We start from the raw sequence: 22,110 nt of genomic DNA, 5'->3' as shown, positions 1-22,110 counted from the left end.
CACACCCCAACCAAAACAACGAATATACATTATGTGATGGCGGGTCGGGCCACCTTCGGTGGACCCAACCCACGCCACACCCACTTTGACATATCTTAAGCCGTGGGCGACAAGGTTCGTGGTGGCCCACCACTCGAGCGCCCACACCAATACTCCTCCATTTAACGCATACCCCTCCACCATTAATACCATGCGGAACTGACGACAGGGAATGGGGCGTGGGCCACCAAAACAGTGGACCCGCTTCCCAATAATAAAATCAAAAAAATTTGTATGTTAATTTGGGACGGGCAGGATTTGATTCCCCAACCCCTCCTCAACAAATTGCTTTATTTACCAACACGCCAACAGCCAATGTTGGTAACTTCGCCCGAAATTTTATATATAAACTCAATTTTGTCAGTGCGCCCAGCAGCTTGGGAGGAGCCAAGAGCGCGCACGTGGATCGAGACATTTTTAATTAATTTTTAATGCAGGGTGGAACCATGAACCTGAGAAAAACACAGGCGGAACCATGATTGGGCGAAATTCTCAGGAGGGTGAAATTTTTGCAATGTCCAAATTGGACAAACTTTATGTCGATCCTACACCTCTCGGCGACACAAACCCGATGGCGCAGTCAGTTTCCTGATCTGAGTAGCAAATTTTCAGAGGACCCGGAGGAGGGAATCTTTGAGGAATCTAGGGGGAATCTAAAAGATTCCTTAAGCCCCATATTTTCATTTTCTCATAATTCAGAAATTTGACAGTCGATTTTGCACTATTCGACGCCACAAATCTGATGGTGCATTCAGATTTTCCATTTGCTCATTTCATTTTTTGACCACTTTTCAAAGTGGAGTGCAAGTGTCAGCATTCAACGTGTGAGCAGTCATTTCCATGAGATTCGACGCCGCGAGATGGATGGTCCAGCCAGCTTCAGCGATTTGACATCCTTTTCTTCAGAGGGCCTCAGGATGTGAGGTATATGCAATGTGTTCATGTACTTCTTTTTTCTATGCATTGTACTGCACAGATCCCTGTTTGATGTTTGATGTGGGATCTTGTTTTCTTACTTGTTTCATGATTCCTGCTTGATGTGATGCGGAATCATTTGTGGGATGTACTTGTTGTCATGATTCGTCATGTTTTGTTTGAGATCCCTTTGTCGTTATGTTGATGGGATACTCATGTGTCGCCATGTATGTTTGCATTGAGATCCCTTTTATGCCATGTTGGCGGGATGTTCATTATCATCATGCATGAGTTTGTATCATATTGATAGGAGTCCTTTTTTACTAAGAGTTCCTGTAGCGGAACATCTCTTGGCGCCACTCCTGTGTGAGGGCATTTTCCTTGTATGAAAGCGACGTCACAACCTATGTACATCATCACTATTGACAGCACTTAATGCAACAGCCTACACCATCTTGACACCAGGGCCCAGAGACGTAGTCCCTCCTGGACGAACTCCGTTATCAACATCTTGAATTTTATGTTGCTAATGATTGTCATGTTCCTTCTTCTTTACAACATGCATTTATGTTCCTTTATGTTATTTTAATTGCAATTCTAATCACATCACGAAAACAAAAGATCTTGGTTAAATCTGGGAGTTGAGTCAACTCGGATCAACAGTGTAGCAGTTAGCAGTGGCAGTGCTAGGGGTAGCATGGGCAGCATATTGAGAGGGAGTTGCAGTACAGATGTAGCAGTGGCAGTGGCAGTGTCATGGGCAGCATTACAGGGAGCCACAGTGCAGGGGATGTGAGGCAGCAGGCCAAGCATTGACACAGGTACCAGTGCAGAAGATCAATGTGATGTTTCAATGGTGAAGCATTACTAAAGCACATTCCTTGCTAAGAGGGAATATTGATTTTTGGTAGCATTGGATGTGCTCTAGCCATAAAAATTGGTGGAGGGGCTAAGGCACATGAGATCTCCAAGACCCAGAAGTCGTTTGGGGAAATTCCACCCAGATGGAGAGATATCAAAATAATTGATATTTTTAATGGGGTTCTTAAGTATAAACTTAGGAAAATTAAAATATTAATGTGTATTAATATAATATAGATGAGAAAGTTCTAAATGACGAGGAACAAGCCAAATCTAATCTTAGTCATTAATTAGGGACTTAATCTCGGTCGTTGAAGACTCAACAGGAAACGTATAAGAGGAGGCTTGAGGGTCAGTTGGAGATTCACCAAGTTGATCAAGAATTCGATTTTCTGGGGCAGGGTTTGTTGAGAAATCGAGTTAGTGATTTGTTGCAGCGAGAGGCAGTTCGGTAGAAGGCCGAGAATACATATTAGAGAGGCAGAGAAAGTGTCGGAGAGACAGCGCAGAGCCTAGGAAGGCTGACGCAAAGGTAACAAGGACTGATGTAGAAGTTGAGGAGGTCAGCACAGGGGACGCAGACGGCCAAGAGGCTGACGTAGACGGCCAAGAAGCTGACGCAGAGGCAGCAGATCTGCGCAAAGGCTAGCAGAGCTTACATTGGCTGTAGAGGCAGTCGTGAGGAATTTCTGTGGGGCAAACTGGGAACTGAGAGGCAGACACAGAGCAGAAGAGGGTGACGCAGTCCCTGGAGGGTGACGCAGTTCCAAAGAGAAGCTTGGAGCAACTTTCATTGTCCAGTTAAGGAACTGTCAAAGTTGTTGTGGGATCAGTAATCCGGTTGCTGATCAGACGAAATATCTATCTCCGAGGAGAAGTACTTCTACCAAGGAAATTCTCTGAAGGGAGAACCATTTCTGGCACCCTAGTTGTATTCAGAAAACTGCATAAAAATAAAATCCCCATATCTATTGCACTGGTTTTCACGCATTAGGTTTTTCCGGGGACGATTCTCCAAAAATAACGGTGTCCCTTGTGTGTTTCTCTCAGTTATTTCAGTTGCTGATTTGTATATGTGTTAAGGTTGCATTTGTGTTTATTTCCGTATTTATATTTATAAATAGCTTGTTAATGGAAACAACAAGTAGGAGATAATAAACCAGATAATGCAGTAGAGATTTCTGATCTGACAGACAGAAATTTCAACAGCAACGTGGCACACTACATGATCCTTGACCCCATCTAGGATCATCCTCCTCGCCTTAGCCATCTCAGCCTTGTACTTTTTCAACGAATCTGCATCCACAAGTTCAGCCACCACATTATCAACGTACATCTTGAGGGCATGCTCATCAAGCAGGAAGGTCATCCTAGCCTTCTAGATGGCATAGTTGGAAGCCCCAGCAAACCTGTCCTGATCCCTCAAGCCACTGGTTGCCATCTCCTTTGAAAATTGTCAAATTGCTCCCTCTTTCTCCCTACTACGTAGCTCCTGGGTTGACTTACGCACTCCCTGATGGAGCTGGTAAGTTGCTGCTCCTTTGCTGCCCAACAATTGAGAAATGTTGATTTCCTCGGCAAGAAATTACTGAGGAAGTATTCCCTCACTATGCTTCGCTATTTCTTTCTTCTGACGTCTTTTCAGCCCGGTAAAGCTACCTACTGAAAAATCTGCGTCCACCAACTGCTCCTCACGCTGAGGCTCAGCGTTGCTTCCTTTGCCACTGCAAAAATTCAAACTAGAAGCTCTTTTCTCTCCATCAACTCACTCGGAGAGAGAGACAACCTCGAATTTTCGATCCTCCGGCTAGAACTGCGCAAACCCTCTAGGGTTTCGACTTGCTGCCAGCTGCAACTTTTTGACTTCCCCTTCTACTCAGCGCCAGGGTTTCGGGTTTTGCTCCTCTTGTTTCTCCTGCACTAGCTCTAATACCATGTGAAAATTCCTACACTAAAACCCCTATTGCAACAAACTGATGTTACTTCTCCTACTTGATTAAATCACACAAGTTATTCACTGTCTTCTACGGTAAATTTCGAAGTAAATACATCTGCAGCGTTCACTTAATTTATATATATATACGGAAACAAAATACTAAGCAAGAAAGAACAAAACAAAACATACGACAGTTATTTTTGGACAAATTGTTCATGGAAAAACCCAATGCAAGGAAACCGGTGTAGCAGCTCTGAGGATTTATTATTATGCAGGAGAAAATTCTGAGTACAATTCTAGGATGCTCAACTAGCAATCCTTTACAAAGAGAATACTAAACAAAAGACTAGTGAAATGATCTCACCCGGTCACTGGAGAATCAGTGACTGATACTTCAGCTCTGGAGGCTCTGTGTGGCTTCTGCGCAGAACTGCGTCACCTTGGGCAGCTTCTGTGTCACCCCTTTCGGTATTACATTGCCTCTGTGCTCCGGATCCTTTGTTTGCTAAGAAATTCACTTCCTGCCTCCCAAACTCACACCCTGGCTTCCAGCAACTGAACTTCGACTTCCCTCAGCAGAAACTCAACTTCCCCTCACTGACTATGCTGCCTCTGCGTAGGCCAACGTTAGCCTTCCTCTGGACGTCTTTCTATCCTCTCTCTGCCTTGCACTCTCCAGAAATTCCTTCTCCCGGATTCTCACTGCCCCTCTATCGCAAGATCTCCTCAATCGATTTTCCTCCTGAGAACTTTTCACCTCATAAAATCGATTTTCTCAATCTCTCTATGTATTTTCCAAATGACCCTCAAGCCCCTTCTTATATCTTCCTGTTGGACAACCAACAGCCTAGATTAAAACATAATCAAAGGCTCAGATCGTTTTGACTTGATCCATTGCTTTTCTAGAAGTTTCACCCCTGATTAGATTAATACCCATTACTATTTTAATTTTCCTAAGTTTAGACTTAGGAACCCCATTAAAAATATTAATTATTTTAATAAAATCACTTCTAGGTGGAATTTTCCAAAACGCTTTCTAGGTTCATTGGAATACCTATGGCCAAGCCTGCCTGCAAAATTTGAGAGTTAAAGCACATCTAATGCTACCACAAATCAACACCTTTCTTCGTCAAGTCAGTGAGGGGTGCTGCCAGCTGTGAAAACCCCTTCACGATCTTCCTGTAATAGGTGCAAATGCCCAAGAATCCTCATAGCTCTGCCACAGCCCTAAGTGTTGGCCAGCGCAAAATGGCCTTGATCTTCTCTTGGTGCACCCTCGTTCTTTCTTCTCCAATGATGTGCCCCAACTAGAGCATTTTTGTGAGCCCAAACTCACACTTGGACAGCTTTGCGTAGAACTGTTGCCCCTCCAAGATCTTGAGCACCTCCTCTAGATGTTGCAAGTACTCCTCCCACGTCTTGCTATAGATCAATATGTCATCAAAGAAAACAAGGATGTAGCACCTCAACTTCCCACGAAATACATGGTTCATGCAGGACTGGAATGTGGCTGGTGCGTTGGTTAGCCCAAAGGGCATCACCAAAAACTCAAAATGTCCATAGTGGCAGTGGAAAGTTGTCTTGGGAATGTCATGCTCACGTACCCTGATCTAGTGGTACCCTGAACGCAGGTCTATCTTAGAGAAGTACTTGGCCCCTCTAAGCTCATCCATCAACTCGTCAATCCGAGGAATGGGGTATCAATTCTTCAAGGTCTTCTTGTTGAGGGCATGGTAATCAATACACATCCTCAACGTGCCATCCTTCTTCTTCACCAGGACAACTGATGAAGCGAAGGGGCTAGAACTGGGCCTAATGTGCCCCAAGGCCAACAACTCCTGAATGGCTTGCTCAATCTCATCCTGGTAGGCCTTGGGATGTCTGTAAGGGGTTGTGATGACCACCTGCACCCCTGGCTCTAGCTCGATGGTGTGCTCAAATCCTTTGTCAGGTGGCCATCCTGGTGGGATGTCCCCAAACACTGTTGGGTACCTGTCCAAGATAGCCTGAATATCTGAATGAGGTGGCTTGGGCTGACCTCCAACCTCATAAATCCTTAACTCCACTTCCCACTCGAAGTCCCCATGTCTCAAATCGGCCTCCATCCAATGTGTCAAGACTGTCTGTGGTGGGTATGAGTGCATGCCCCTCAAGACAACCAGCTTCCCATCTGGCCCCACGAACTCCATCTCCAGCTTCCACCAATCAGTAGTCACTCGCCCTAGAGAGTAGAGCCACTAGACACCCATCACCACATTGGTGTCTAGTACATCCACCATGAAGAAATGATCAGTCACTAAGTAGTTCCCCATGGTCACTGTCAAAGCGGGGACATATCGAGTACACAGCATGGTCCTATCCTCCGGCACAAGAACTAAAAAACCCTCAAACTCCTTTGAGTAATGCCCTGCCTTTGAACCATCTGCGCATCAATGAAGTTGTGGGTGGCCCCACTCTCTACCAAAATTGAGACATGTTGCCCCTGCATTGTGCCTCAAATCCTCAGGGTCAAAAATTTGGGAACCCCACGCAATGAAGCAAGCACTCCCCCAGCTGATGCGAAAGGTGCTCCCCCAGGTGGTGATGGTGGAGGTGCTCTCCTCGTTGCATGTGTCTCTCCGTCGCCCCCATCTACCTCCAACTCCACATCATCCTCTTGGTCACTATCAAAGAAGACCTCAATGTAATGGGCCTTGCCAGCCATGCATCTACGACACGGTGCCTAAGGTTCCTAACAAGTGAAGCATAGTTTCCTCTGTCTAAGTTCCATTCATAGATGCCCATATGGTGGAGAGGAGAGGCATACACACAGAGTACTTTGAGGGCTTCTCCATCTTGGTACTAGGACATTGTACCATGTAGTGACTAGATATGTTCCCGGGGTGACAATGGTGATGTGGAACTATTTGATGACAGACCATTTCTTTGTGGCTGACGTTCCGGACACCAAAGTGGTGCTTGGTGTTCAGTGGCTCTACTCTCTTGGGTGTGTTACCATTGGTTGGCATAAATTGAAGATGGATTTCACAGGGCCAGATGAGAAGTTGGTCTTGTTGAGAGTCATGCACTCATATGTGCAGACATGAGGATATTGAGTGGGTTGTGGAGCTCAGGATATCTGATGCAGGGGGCAAGCCCAAACCACCACCCCCGAATATCCAGGCCATTCTAGATAGGTATCCAACAGTATTTGGAGACATCCTACTAGAACGGCCACCTAACAAGGGGTTTGAGCACACTATTAAGCTAGAGCCAGGGGTACAGGCAGTCATTGTAACCCCATACAGACATCCTAAGGCCTATCAGGAGGAGATTGAGCGAGCTATTCAGGAGTTGCTAACATTGTGACACATTAGGCCCATCTCTAGTCCCTTCGCTTCATCAGTTGTTCTGGTGAAGGAGAAGGATCGTACGTTGCGGATGTGCATTGACTACAAATCTCTTAATAAGAAGACGTTGAAGAACTGGTACACTATCCCCCGCATAGATGAACTTATGGATGAGCTTAGAGGAGCCATGTACTTCTCTAAGAAAGACTTATGTTTGGGGTACCATCAGATTCAAGTGAGGGACCAGGATATGCTTAAGACAGCTTTCGGGTGTCACTACGGCCAATTTGATTTTTTGGTTATGCCCTATGGGCTGACTAACACACCCGCTACTTTCTGATCCTGATCCTGTATGAACCATGTGTTCCACAAGCAGTTGCGCATGTTCACGCTCGTGTTCATTGACGACATATTGATGTACAGCAGGGCATGGGAAGAGCACCTACAGCATGTAAAGGAGGTGCTTCATGTTGATTTTTGGTAGCATCGGATGTGCTCTAAGTCTCAAACTTTGCAAGGAGGCTTGGGCACATGTATTCCAAAGAACCCAGAAAGCGTTTTAGGAAATTCCATCGGGAGACAAATTTATTAAAATAATTAATTATTTTTATTGGGACCCTAAGTCTAAACTTAGGAAATTAAAATAATAAATGGGTATTAATCTAACCGTGGGTGTAACTTCTAGAAGAAGACGAGGATCAAGCAGAAATGATCTTAGCCATTGATTAGCTTCTAATTTGGGTCATTGAATGTCAACGAGAAGATTATTTAAGAAGGCTTGAGGGTCATTTGGAAGAAACACATAGAGTGAGTTCAGAAGTTTGATTTTCTGAAGCAGAGCAGCTGCCAGGAGAATTTCGATAGTGAGCTTTTGCAATGAGGGGCAGGGATAGTTTGGTTGGAGAATCTTCTCCTGAGCCAAGAATATGCAGCAAAGAGGTAGAGAGACACCAGAAGGAGGCAACGCAGTACCCAAGAGGGGTTGACGCTGAGCCAGAAGGTCTCACACAGAGGCAACAGAGTCCTCCAAGCAGAAGTCCGAAAATTTGCTGGGGTTTGACGTTCTGAGTCGAGAGGGTTGACGTCAGAGCTCCAGGAGAGCAAATCGATCCAGCGCTGAGGTGACGCAGTGCCTTTGAGGCTGACGCAGGGCCCATGCAGGGACAACGTAGAAGTAGCTGGGGAACTCGCAGTTCAGCAATCGGATCAGCCGAGACTTGCCGGGTAGAGTGAAGTAATCTCACAAATTTCTTCTGCCAGTCATATTTCTCTATAACTGGATTGTAGGGAGGGCATCCAGAAGTTGTATTCAAAAAACTACTGCATAATAATAAAACTGTCGGATCTGATGCACCGTTTTCCCGCATTGGGTTTTTCAGGGGACATTTGTCCAAAAACAACTCTCACTTGTGTGTATATTTCTCTATTGTTAAGTGTCTTATTTTAGCATATTATTTAAATGGTGTAAGCTGCAGTGTATGTATTTCGATGTTTGCCATAGGAAACAACAAATAACTTGTTCATGTAAATCTAACAAATAGAAGAAATATTATTAGTGTTGCAGCAGGAATTCTCAGGTTTAAGGAATTTTCACTTGGAATCGGAGCAGTGCAGGAGCAATGCAGATGAAGCAAGAAGAACAGTGTCAGAGAACCCAACACTGAGCAGAAAAGGAGGTTGAAAAGGTTGTAGGAGGCAGCGATTGGAATCCCCAAAGGGGTTTGCCCAGTCCTAGTCGGAGGGTTGAATTTCAAGGCAATCTCTCTCTGAGTGAGTCGACAGAGAGAAGGGCTTCCAGATCGATATTTTGTTGTGGAAAATGGAGCAGCGCTAAGCCTCAGCGTGAGGGAGAGATGGTGGGGCACAGTTTTTTTACGGGCCATTTTGTTGGGCAGAAAGACGTTCAAAGAGAAGAGAAGCACTGTGAGGGAACCTTTCCTCAGTAGACTTCCCACCAAGAAGTTCATTCTCTTATTGGCTAAGCAACAACAATAAGAGCAGAGAGGAGCAATTTGACATTTTCGTGGCAGAGATGGCAACCAGTGGATTGAGGGATCAGCTTAGGCCCTCAATTCTGTCTCAGATGAGTGGCAAGTCTTTGTCCAGAGTATCTTGGGTAGGATGACTTTGTCGAATTGGAATGAGATGGGGGAAGTTGTCAAACAAGAGGAGTTGAGGAGAGACTAGGTCAAGTGTAAGCTTGACGGAAGTAGCAGCAGTGGGTCAAAGCCCAAGGAGGAGCATGAGAATGCAGCCCTTGCATCGAAGGGGTTGCAAGAGCAGCAGAGGCAAAAGAAGGACGTCTTGAAGATAAAGTGCTTCAGGTGTGGTGAGATGGGTCACTATGCTACACAGTGTCCTCTCAGGAAGAAGGACAAAGATGAGAAGCACGATCCAAAGGCTACACCCGCGAAGATCAAGGAGGAGGAGTTCGCCATGATAGCCAAGATACCTCCAGGAGAGAGGTGGGCTGATTTAGAGTTGTAGTTCGAAAGAGCTACATATGGGCAGGATCCTTGAGGAACCCACCTCTCAGATCAATTCCTTGCTACGGGAACCCAGCTCAGAAGTAGCACGGTGGACTAGTGTCAGATGGTGTCGAGGAGTGTCGAAGAGACAAATGCAGTGGCTAGGAGCGCCAGAGACTGAATAGTGCATAGCAGATTTGGCAGCAGTGCAGATGGCACAAAGTAGAGGTCAGCAGCAGCGCAGAAGATTCAGAGCATCAGCACAATTTGGGATGTTTTTCCGTTGTTGATGCAGTAGCAGCACCAGTTTGCAGTGCAGGAGTAGTTGGCAGTGGCACTGCCAGCAGCAACACAAATGCAGAAATTCAGAGGGAGTTGCAGTACGGATGTAGTGTTGACAGTGGCAGGGTCAGCAGCAGTACAGATGCAGCATTTGCGCGATGGTTGACGGACATCATGTCAGATATCAGCAACGCAGAGGGAAATGTTACAAAACAGAGCGATGCTTCAGCAGGTTGCATTGTTAGAGCACATTCCTCACTAAGAGGAAGTGTTGAATTATGATAGCATCAAATGTGATCTAAGTCTCAAACTTTGTAGGGAGGCTTGGGCACATGTATTCCAAAGAACCCAGAAAGCGTTTTGGGAAATTCCACCCGGAGACAGTTTTATTAAAATAATTAATTATTTTTAATGGGACCCTAAGTCTAAACTTAGAAAATTAAAATAATTAATGGGTATTAATCTAACTGTGGGTGTAACTTCTAGAAGAAGACGAGGATCAAGCAAAAATGATCTTATCCATTGATTAGCTTCTAATCTAGGCCATTGAATGTCAACGAGAAGATTATTTAAGGAGGCTTGAGGGTCATTTGGAAGAGACACATAGAGTGAGTTCAAAAGGTCAATTTTCTGTAGCAGAGCAGCTGCCGAGAGAATTTCGATAGTGAACTTTTGACATTCTGATCCAGGAGGGTTAACGTCAGAGCTCCAAGAGAGCAAATCGATCCAGCGCTGAGGTGACGTGGTGCCTTTGAGGCGGACGCAGGGCCCACACAGGGGCAATGCAGAAATAGCCGAGGAACTTGCAGTTCAGCTACCGAATCAGCCGAGACTTGACGGGTAGAGTGAGGTAATCTCACAAATTTCTTCTGCCAATCATATTTCTCTGTAACTGGATTTGTCAGGAGGGCATCAAGAAGTTTTATTCACAAAACTAATTCATAATAATAAAAACCCTCAAATTTGTTGCACCGGTTTTGCTGCATTGGGTTTTTCCAAGGACATTTGTCCAAAAACAACTCTCACTTGTGTGTATTTTTCTCTATTGTTTAGTTTCTTGTTTCTGCATATTATTTAAATGGTGTAGGTTGGAGTGTATGTAGTTTGATGTTTGCCGTAGGAAACAATAAATAACTTGTTCGTGTAAATCTACCAAGTAGAAGAAATATCATCAGTGTTGCAATAGGAATTCCCACGTTTAAGGAATTTTCACATGGAAACGGAGCAATACAGGAGCAGTGCAGGTGAAGCAAGAAGAGGCAGCAGCAACAGCAGAGGCGAAAGAAGGACATTTCAAAGATCAAATGCTTCGGGTGTGGTGAAATGGGTCACTACGCAACACAGTGTCCTCTCAGGAAGAAGGACAAAGATGAGAAGCATGATCTGAAGGTTGCACCCGCGAAGATCGAGGAGGAGGAGTTTGCCATGACAACCGAGATACCTCCTTAAGGGAGGTGAGATGATTTAGAGTTGTAGTTCGAAAGAGCTACAGATGGGCAAGATCCTTGAGGAGCGCACCTCTCGGATCAATTCCTTGCTACAGGAGCCCAAATTAGAAGTAGCAGGATGGACCAGTGTCAGTTGGTGCAGAGGAGTGTTGGAGCGACAGATGCAGTGGATACAATGCCAAGTCTGGGCAGCGTAGTGCAGAGTTATAGCAGTGCAGGGAGGCACAGTGCAGTAGTCGTAGCAGCAAAGTGGCTTGAAAGGGATAGCGTGGAACTAGCAACAGTCAGATCTTCAGCATCGAGATGCATTGTTGAACACTTGTTCATTTTTCTAGGATGTTTTTCAGTTGCAGTGCAAATGAAGTGTTGACAATGGCAGTGCTAGCAGCAGCACAAATGCAGCACTTGAGAGGGGGCTATAGTATGGATGTAGTGTTGACAATGGCAATGTCAGCAGTAGTACAGTTGCAGTATTTGCGCAGTAGTTGGTGGACAGGATGTCAGACATCAGTAGCGCAAAAGGAGATGTTACAGAACAGAGTGATGCTTCAATAGGGTGCATTGCTAGAACACATTCCTTGCTAAAAGGGAGTGTTGATTTCTGGTAACATCGGATGTCCTAAGTTTCAGATTTTGCAGGGAGGCTTGGGCACATGTATTCCAAAGAACCCAAAAAGCGTTTTGGGAAATTCCACCCGGAGACAGTTTTATTAAAATAATTAATTATTTTTAATGGGACCCTAAGTCTAAACTTAGGAAATTAAAATAATTAATGGGTATTAATCTAATTGTGGGTGTAACTTCTAGAAGAAGACGAGGATCAAGCAGAAATGATCTTAGCCATTGATTAGCTTCTAATCTGGGTCGTTGAATGTCAACAAGAAGATTATTTAAGGAGGCTTGAGGGTCATTTGGAAGACACACCGAGAGTTGATCAGTCAGATCGAATTACTGAGCCAGAGAGAAGAGCAGTGATTTCGTGGTGATCACACAGAGAGGGGCAAAGATAGTTTTGGTTGGAGAATCTTCTCCAGAGCCAAGAATACGCAACAGAGAGGCAGAGAAATACGCAGAGGAGGTAGTGCAGTGCCCAGTGAGGGTGACGCAGAGCTAGGAAGGGCTCACTTAGAGCAGCGCAGTGCCTTCCAAGCAAAAGTTCAAGATTTTGCTAGGGATTTGACGTTCTGAGTCGGGAGGGCTGAAGTCGAAGCTCTTGAGAGGAAATCGATCTGGCAGAGAGGTGACGCAGTGCCTCAAAGGTAGTGACGCAAGCCCACACAATGACTGCATAGGGGCAGCATGGAGGTAGTCGAGGACTCGTTGGTTCAACTATCGGTTCAGCCGAGACTTGCAGTGTAGAGTGAGGTAATCTTACTATTTTCTTTTGCCGAGTGATATTCTCTGTACTGGATAGCCAACAAGGCATCCAAAGTTTGTATTCAGAAATTACTACTGCAAATAATAAAACCCTCAGATTTGTTGCACCGGTTTTCCCACATTGGGTTTTTCCGAGGACATTTGCCCAAAAATAACAGTGTTATTGTGATGTATTTTCTTTCTTGCTTAGTTTCTTGTTTCCACATTATATTTAAATGGTGAAGGCTGTAGTGTATTAGTTTCAGTGTTTACTGTAGGAAACAGTAAATAATTTTGTTCAACAATTAACAAATAGAAGAAACATAATCAGTTGCTGTAGATGAAATTTGGGCAACCAAATTTTCACACTCCACAAGGTTCTCCTAGTGAGAGGTTGTCGCGCAGTTTTGGCCAAGGTTTGTAGCCATTGTGCGGTGAATTGGGGCGGAGGAGACTAGAGTGGTGGCGTAACTTCGCCTCTCTTGGCAAAGGCGTGGAGTGGTGGGCTAGCAGTGGTAGTCGGTTGGCTGGTAGTACTTCTTGTTGAAAGGGGCGTGGTGTTGGGGCAACCTCGGAGGTGGTGGAAGTCGGTCGGGGTTAGGTGCGTGTCTCGGTTCTAAACAGGGCTCCTAGGAGGAAGCCTCTTCCCCACTCCGTAGGTGCTCTTGTGGGGTCGAAGCCAGATTTGGCCAGCTTGCCTGTGTCTGTCGGTACCAGGGGCGGCAGAGCGAGATTTGTTGGTGTTGGCAGGGGTCGTCAGGTAGCTTCTTAGCGCAGTAAAGCCAATGAGGGTGGTGAAGTAGGCGAAAGGAGAAGGCAGGTAGTTGGTCCTACGAGTGGCAAAGGTAGTAGGGCTCTGTTGCAAGGTGATCGTAGAGGTAGAAGTAGGGGTTGAAGATCGGGTTGTGGTTGAGGATCGAGTGCTCACAAGTGGGGTGGTCGGACGCGATGCGTGGTCTCTAAGGAGCGTGCAGCTACTGGTCGCCTTAGGAGCTCTCTAGCACAACCGGAGATGCTCCAGTCCATCTTGGCTACTTTGGAATCTCATGACAAGGTCCAGAAAGAAGAACATGAGGCCGTTGTGGCCAAGCTGGAGCAACTCTAGTACTTTCAGTGCCACGTTTGTGAAAGAATTGTGGTTTTCTGGCGTGGGCAAAATATTATGACTGAAAAAATCGAGAAGTTGAAATCCTAGCTTGCTCACTTTGAATAACATGTCCATTCTCTCTACCGCCCACCTCCTCCTCCAAGGACGGGGCCAGATAATCCTACCTCTATCACTTCAGATGACTAATCATGGTAACTTGTGTCTTGTTAGTTCTTTTTTTTTGGCATGTGAGACCTATACGGTTGTGGGTCTCCCAGTTGGGTATTTTGCTTTTTGTCTATAGTATGGTTATAGCATTGGTCAACAAACCTGGTGGGGGTGAGGCCACATGCATTTTGACATGCTTGTACATACCTTTTATTAATGAAAAATCGTCGACTTACAAAAAAAATCGATGGTGGAGATTAAAAGATTATCAAGCTACCTTCAACGATCGAGATTATTTTTATGGGTATCAAGCCAACTAGTTGTTATTTTCCACTTGGAAGGGTTTCTCTATATAAAGAAATCATTTTGCTTCTATTCAGTATCTTTGGATGATGTAAACCTTGAACGTTGGTATTGAGCTTCTGCTCTACTGAGAACATTTTGTATCATAATAGAAAGACTTTGGGGTTCAGTTCATGGTGTTTTTCTTCCGCTGATCTGCGGTATGTGTTAGCTATGTGTGATCCTATTTTGAGCTTAATATTGATTAATAATTGGTATTTCATTTGTCGGTGATAAAAACATTCTATTGATATATTCTATGTTAGGAAATCTTATTCATTATATGATCTAACAATTTTCTCAAGAATATAATAGAGATTTACAAGTATACTAGCCCTTGGGCTCCAAGTTCACAGACTGTGGGGAAAGGCTAACTATGTTTGACCTTTGAGATTTCTTTATGGTATTTGATTTTGCAGGAGAGTTTCGGCCAATATTTATTTTTCAAAAATATACTCATCCATTGTTATTTATCCAAAATTATTTCTCCAAAATTTTTATAATTTCGTAAATATTGTATATTTGTAAATTATTTATAACCTATTTGTTTTGCAGCAATTGGGATTTTATTATTTTTGGGGTTTTGAATTTCTGTATATATATTTGGGGTTTGGCATTTTTTATGCATTTGTGTAGGTGAACTTCAAGTTGCTCAAAAAGATTTTTGTTGGAGTTGAGGCAGATCTAGGCCTAGGAAGGCAAGATCTAGTCTCCATTCATCCTCCAAGCCCAGCGTCCAGCATTATTGCAGCAAATTTGTGGACAAAATTTGGTTTGCAATGTTTGAAAAAAATTTCAAGGCCTTGGGCCTCGTCATCCTCCATTTCCAGCCTAGTCATAGGAACTAGGAGCCTCTTAGGGCCTCGGCCCCCATCCTTTTGCCTAGGCCACAACCTTTTAGGGCTGGTTGTGGGCCTAAAATGGCCTTGCCCCCCCCCCTTAGAGGAGTCATCCAGCCCTTCTAGGCCTCGGTCCTCCTTCTGCTCCCCTGTCGTGGCCTCTAGGAGGCCCTCCTCCCTCTCGGCCTCCCACTGGGCCCTAGCTGTAGCCCTTTAAGGGCTTTAACCCTAGCTGCTAGCCCTCCTAGGGCTTTTTCTGCCCCTGCCTCAACCTCTAAGGGCTTGATGTCAGCCTTAATGATCCAGGTGGATATTGGTGGCCACCTGCCAAGTCCACCTGGACCCCCACCATTGTCTTTCTCAGCATTTTCAGTTTCCTTAATTGTAGCACAACTTACTATTTTTAGCAGTTTTTCGGGTCCTGAACTTCCGGAGCCGTTTTGAGGCCCTAAACGACGTTTTTTGGGGAATCCAGGGGCAACATGGGTCCATGGAATGGACCGATGTTGCCCATTCCAACAATGATAGTGCTCGGATAGATCTTTCTAATGAGCTATTGTACGCGTCAAACGGAGATCATATGCCAAAGTTACGACTCCGGGAAGTTGATGTACCAATTTACCCCCAAACGGGGCCCACAGTTTGGCGTTTCATCTCCTAGGTTTAGGTTTTGGAATGTTAAGGGTTTTCCATTGTTTCTCAACAATAAATAGGCCTTCGAGCCTCATTGTAACACAGTTGAGAGGCATGTAGCCATCACATCTCTTCTCAGAGATAAGCTACCATCGCCCTAGCTGGTTTATTTCCATTTCTGGTTGTAAGCATATTTCAGTATTTTCCATTAATGAAATAAAGTATTATTTCCGCTGCATCTTTGTGTATATGGTTATCTCTGTAATTTGTTGCGTTCCTGTTTAAATCCGGATCAGTGGTATCAGAGCGGTCTGCTTTTTCTCTGTTTTTCTTTGCATGTCCCCAACAAGGTCGGGATATAAGGAGTTATGGCTTGCACTGGTTGAACCTTTGCAAGACCAGCCTCGCAAATCCCGACGGCCTCCCATGGCAGACGAGAAGAAAGACGAGGGGGCAGGAGATCCCATCAAAATCTTGCTCGAAGAAGCCCTCGAGCGACAACGGAACGCGATGATGGACAGCTTTGCCCAGATCCTTCAGCGGCTACCCAGAAGCAACGCATCGGCTTCCAGCAGCTACTCTGGAAACGCCACACCCTTTAAGGTACAAGTTAATTTTGAAATCCCCATATTCGAGGGTCAGATAGACGCAGATGCCGTAGATAAATGGTTAAATCTGCTAGAGGGTTATTTTTCTGTTCATGAATTTTCGAGTCGGGAAAAGATTGTTTTTGCTCTTCTCAAAGCAGCCCCCCACGTCAAGGACTAGTGGGAAACCTACTGCGAGCAGAAGGATGAAAGTACTGGCTCACTACTTTCGTTCCGGGATGCCATCAAGGAGCAGTACTACCCTGGGATTCGTTCCGGGATGCCATCAAGGAGCAGTACTACCCTGTCGGAAGCTATGAGGATGAATACATAAAGTGGACCACGCTGCGGCAGGGAAGGGACCAAGACGTGCCGGAGTTCACCAATCTTTTCCATACCCTTCGCACAAAGTTGGGTATCAAGGATTCGGAGCAACATTTGATACTCAAATACCGGGGCTGCCTGCACAAGTACATCCAGGAAGAAATACAATTCCTAAACATCCCCTCGCTCGGCGCAGCATACCGATATGCCGTCAAGGTCGAGCAGAAGTTTAAACAAAAGAAGCGAGACTTTGGATCTGCGAATCCAAAGCAGGGGAAAGGTGCCCCTAAACCACAGAACAAAGGACAAAGCCAAGGCGGGACAGCCCAAGACAACCAGTCGAAGCCGCAAGCAAAGAACAGCGCCGCGAAGCCGAGAAAGGACACTGGAAAATGGTGCGAGTTCCATAACAGCTCCACTCACAACACAAGTGAGTGTCGGGCCAAGCAGTCACTGGTGGCTGAGCTAAAGGTTTCAGAATCAGATGCATGTTCCGACTCTGAGTCAGAACCCGATAAGGGGTATGAAAAAGGGAAGCAGATCATTGATGCGGATCCCAGCGCCACTGTTGCTACCGCAAAGATCCAGAAAAATGAACCCGAAGATCCAGAGGAGGAGGAGCATCTCTTCCACTCCCAGATGTGGGTAAAGGGCTCCCCGATACAGTTCATTGTTGATAGCAGGAGTCAAAAGAACCTCATTTCGGCAGAGGTCGTGAAGCGGTTGGGCTTACCGACCACAGCACATCCACAACCATACACCATTGGGTGGCTTCACCAAGGACGAGATCTTCGCGTGAGCCAGCAGTGTCGCCTTCCATACAACATCAAGCCCTTCACGGATGAGGTATTGTGTGACATTGCTCCCCTTGAAGTTTGTGATGTATTACTAGGACAACCATACTTGTGGAAGCGACATGATGTGTATGAATCAAGGCCCCGTGCTGTTATTATTACATTGGGAAATAAGTTGTTCAGGATACCAGAGGTAGCACCACCTGCCGCCATCTCTTTGATTACTGCAAAACAATGCAGTAAGATCATTTCCAAAACCAGGAAATTTGTTTTCCTGATGATACGCCCTCAAGGAAAGAAGAAGACAGTGGCCGCGGCCTCCAAACGGGGTCCCTCTACACGACAACTACAGATGGACAAGGTTGTGGAGGAGTACGAGGACATCTTCACCTCCCCGGCAGGGGTTCCTCTGCACTGTCAAGTCAAGCACTCCATCGATCTGACCCCAGGTGCGCCGCTACCCAATGGACCAATTTATCGGCGCTCCGTTCTGGAGAACAATGAAATCAAGAGGCAGATTCAGGAGCTCCTGCAGAAAGGTCACATCCGTCCGAGTTCATCGCCCTGTGGGAGCCCGATCGTGTTGGTACAGAAGAAGGATGGGACATGGAGACTCTGTATTGACTATCGGGCGCTGAACAAGATCACTGTCCGTAATAGGTACCCGATCCCGCGGATTGATGACCTCCTAGACCAACTAAAGGGGGCGAAATATTTCAGCAAGATCGATCTGAAGTCAGGATATCACCAGGTACCAATCGAACCCTCCGATGTGTGGAAGACTGCCTTCAAATCCAAGGAGGGCCTCTTCGAATGGTTGGTCATGCCTTTCGGATTGACGAATGCTCCTGCAACCTTTATGAGGCTAATGGATGACATCTTGCGGCCATTCACCAACTCCTTTGTAGTAGTATACTTGGATGACATTCTGATCTTCAGCCAGAGTTGGGAAGAGCACCTCCACCACATCCGACAGGTTCTCCAAACACTGCGGCAACACAAGCTATGTGCCAATTTGGAGAAATGCACTTTTGGCATGACCCAGGTTCAGTATATGGGATACATCATTGATGAACAGGGGGTGCATGTCGATCCGGCCAAGATCCAAGTCATTCGGGATTGGCCCTCTCCAACCACTCTAACAGAGCTCCGCAGCTTTCTAGGTCTTGCCAACTTCTACCGCAGGTTTGTGTTGGGGTTTTCTCATATTTCTTGGCCCTTGAGTCAAGTCACCAAGGGCGGGGCGAAAGCAAAATTCTTTTGGTCTGAATCTCAACAGAAGGCATTCAGGGAATTGAAGGATCGCCTCTGCACGGCACCAGTGCTCGCGTTACCAGATTTACAACAACCATTTGAGGTCGAGACAGATGCCTCTGACTATGCTATTGGGGCAGTCCTTACTCAACATGGACATCCAGTGGCATATCACAGTGAAACACTTTCAGACACAGTCCGGAAGTACCCCACTTATGATAAAGAGATGTATTCCATTGTACAGGCCTGCCGACAATGGAAGCATTACATTTTGGGGAAGGAAACGGTCATCCACACAGACCACCGACCTCCGCAGTTCATACAGACCCAAGGGAAATTGCAGAATGATCGCCATCAGAAGTGGTCTACATACCTGCAACAGTTTCACTTGAATATCAAGTATAAAAAGGGCAGCACCAATAATGTTGCAGATTGCCTCAGTCGGCCACCGATCATGGCGTTAACCACCGTGCTCAACTCTTGTGGGCACGAGACTTCTGATTGGCCACTTCTCTACAAAAGCGACCCAGAATTCGGCCACACATACCAGACACTCTTGGAGGGTCGGCATGTTGCAGATTTTCACCTCCAGGATGCCTATTATGCCACCTCGGTCACCTTTGTGTTCCTTCAAGCGAGCGTGCCAAGATGATTTGGGAAGCACACTACAGTCGGGCTGCTGGGCATTTCGGGGTCGAGAAAACAGTGGCAGTACTGCAAAATTATTTCTATTGGCCGAATCTTCGACAGGATGTTGGGAAGTACATCCGATCATGTACTGCCTGTGCCATTGCCAAACCGACCATTAAGAAGCACGGCCTCTATACCCCGTTGCCTACCCCTAGTCGACCTTGGGAATCCATCTCCATGGATTACATGTCAGGCCTTCCTTCCACTAAGCATGGAAATGACTGTGTTTTTGTGGTCGTCGACAGGTTCTCGAAGATGGCCATTATGATGGCCTGCAAGAAGAATATCACAGCAGAAGCCACTGCTAAACTCTTCTTTGAACGAGTGTGGGTGCACTTTGGGATCCCACAGTCTATCATCTCAGATCGGGACAGTCGGTTTCTCAGCACATTTTGGTCCAGTCTCTGGTCAATGCTGGACACCAAACTCACGAAGTCCACAGCCTTCCATCCTCAAACTGATGGCCAGACAGAGGTTGTCAACAGGATGATTGTGCACATTCTGCGCATGTATAACTCAAAGCATCCACGCACATGGGACGAGAGCCTCCCCTATGTTCAGCACAGCTACAACCGAGCTCTTCACAGCTCCACTGGCCATAGCCCTTTTCAGGTGGGTTTGGGATTCCAGCCACTATGCCCCATTGATGTGGCCATGCCCCTTGCAGCTACTCACATGAATTCAGCTCATGTCCAGTCCGAAACAGATAAGGCCACCAGCTTCATTGAGCGCATCCAACATATTCGCCAGCAGGTCCATGACATTCTTGAGAAATCAAATGCCAAGTACAAGCAGCGACATGATCAACACCGGGTGCCACACAAGTTTCAGGTGGGCGACAAAGTCTGGTTGCATTTGCAAAAGGAACGCCTTACTGGAGCCTATCGGAAATTGAGACCACTCCGATATGGTCCTTACACCATTACTAAGGCTATGGGAGACAATGCATTTGAGCTCAGCATTCCCCCATTCCTTGGCCTGCACCCAGTGTTCAATGTGGACCGCCTTCGGCCATACTTTCCACCATTGCTAGACACATCCGACATTGCAGAACAGCTCAAACCCACAGAATTAAATCCAGATTGCATGGAACAAGCTGCAACTGATCGGATCATGGACACACAGATCAAGAACACTCGCCAACAGAATATCCAACTGTATCGAGTTGTCAAAGCAGGCCAACTCCTTCAGCAGGGCAAGTGGCTCACCAGGGAACAAGTTCAGCAGAAGTTTCCTCATCTCATGGAGGAGCTCAACGCAATGGGGACCATTGCTTCCTAAGGGGGGAGGAATGATCCAGGTGGATATTGGTGGCCACCTGCCAAGTCCACCTGGACCCCCACCATTGTCTTTCTCAGCATTTTCAGTTTCCTTAATTGTAGCACAACTTACTATTTTTAGCAGTTTTTCGGGTCCTGAACTTCCGGAGCCGTTTTGAGGCCCTAAACGACGTTTTTTGGGGAATCCAGGGGCAACATGGGTCCATGAAATGGACCGATGTTGCCCGTTCCAACAATGATAGTGCTCGGATAGATCTTTCTAATGAGCTATTATACGCGTCAAACGGAGATCATATGCCAAAGTTACGACCCCGGGAAGTTGATGTACCAATTTACCCCCAAACGGGGCCCACAGTTTGGCGTTTCATCTCCTAGGGTTAGGTTTTGGAATGTTAAGGGTTTTCCATTGTTTCTCAACAATAAATAGGCATTCGAGCCTCATTGTAACACAGTTGAGAGGCATGTAGCCATCACATCTCTTCTCAGAGATAAGCTACCATCGCCCTAGCTGGTTTATTTCCATTTCTGGTTGTAAGCATATTTCAGTATTTTCCATTAATGAAATGAAGTATTATTTCCGTTGCATCTTTGTGTATATGGTTATCTCTGTAATTTGTTGCGTTCCTGTTTAAATCCGGATCACTTAAAGGGCTAGTTTGCGCTTACCTCATCTTCCCCTTTTCCCTTGGTCTCTGCCCTTGTTTTTCCCTTCTAGCCCCTCATTTTTCATTTCTAGCCCTAGTCTTGGGGTTTTCTAGCCTTCTAGCCCTTCCCCTAGTCCTGTATTCAGTCATCTCTAGGTTTTGCATTGTTTTAGTGGGCTAACATTGTGATTTTGCAGCGAAATTAGAACTAACTTGGTGGTTGCAAGTGGCCAAATTCATTGGAAGTCAAGCTAGCCATCAACTAGGCCTTAAGGCCTCTTGGTTTGCTCACCAACCCTCTAATTTCACCACTGTCCTAAATTTGAATTCTGAAGTATTTTATGATAGCAGCATATTTAACAATGATACCATTCCGAGATGGGATTTGATATGTACAACAAATATATATGCAGTTCCAAAAATGTAAGGGTAGGCTACTTAAATCTTCCATTCTGGTGTAAGATATTAGATTCCTACAGAAATTGACAATCCCATAAGAGGCACGTCCTTATGGGATGCAATGATGCCATTGTCTGTCTAAAAAGTCGAGAAAGGTGGCACAAGTGGAGTCCATTCAAAGGTTACTTTAGTAATAGTATTTACTATTTATTATAGCTGTAGATCAAGAAAGTAAAACTTCAGTCCCAAAGAAATCTCTCATTCAAGTTTTCAGCACTGGTGAATCATCAGCATGAGGAACAGACCCCTAAATTTTGAAAAAAAAAAGGATAAAATTATAGTTGTGGGAACCAGAAAAGGGTAACATGGTTTTCTTTTAAACTACATTTTGAGACAGATTTTGGCTACTATGATTTGCCGGCTATTTTATGAGGA

At 45.6% G+C, this 22,110-nt stretch overlaps 1 protein-coding gene across 6 annotated transcripts in view; it reads right to left on the bottom strand.

Moving 5' to 3' along the window:
- Positions 1-22,110, bottom strand: part of LOC149228817 (zinc knuckle (CCHC-type) family protein) — a 271,885-nt gene that overhangs the window by 193,912 nt on the left and 55,863 nt on the right. The gene's annotated exons all lie outside the window — the stretch shown is intronic.

This window comes from Pinus tabuliformis, chromosome J (genome assembly GCF_031772625.1).
Source record: "Pinus tabuliformis cultivar Carrire ecotype Pingquan chromosome J, CPIR1, whole genome shotgun sequence".
NCBI classification, from domain to species: domain Eukaryota; kingdom Viridiplantae; phylum Streptophyta; class Pinopsida; order Pinales; family Pinaceae; genus Pinus; species Pinus tabuliformis.
This window is presented reverse-complemented; position numbering and strand designations above follow the sequence as displayed.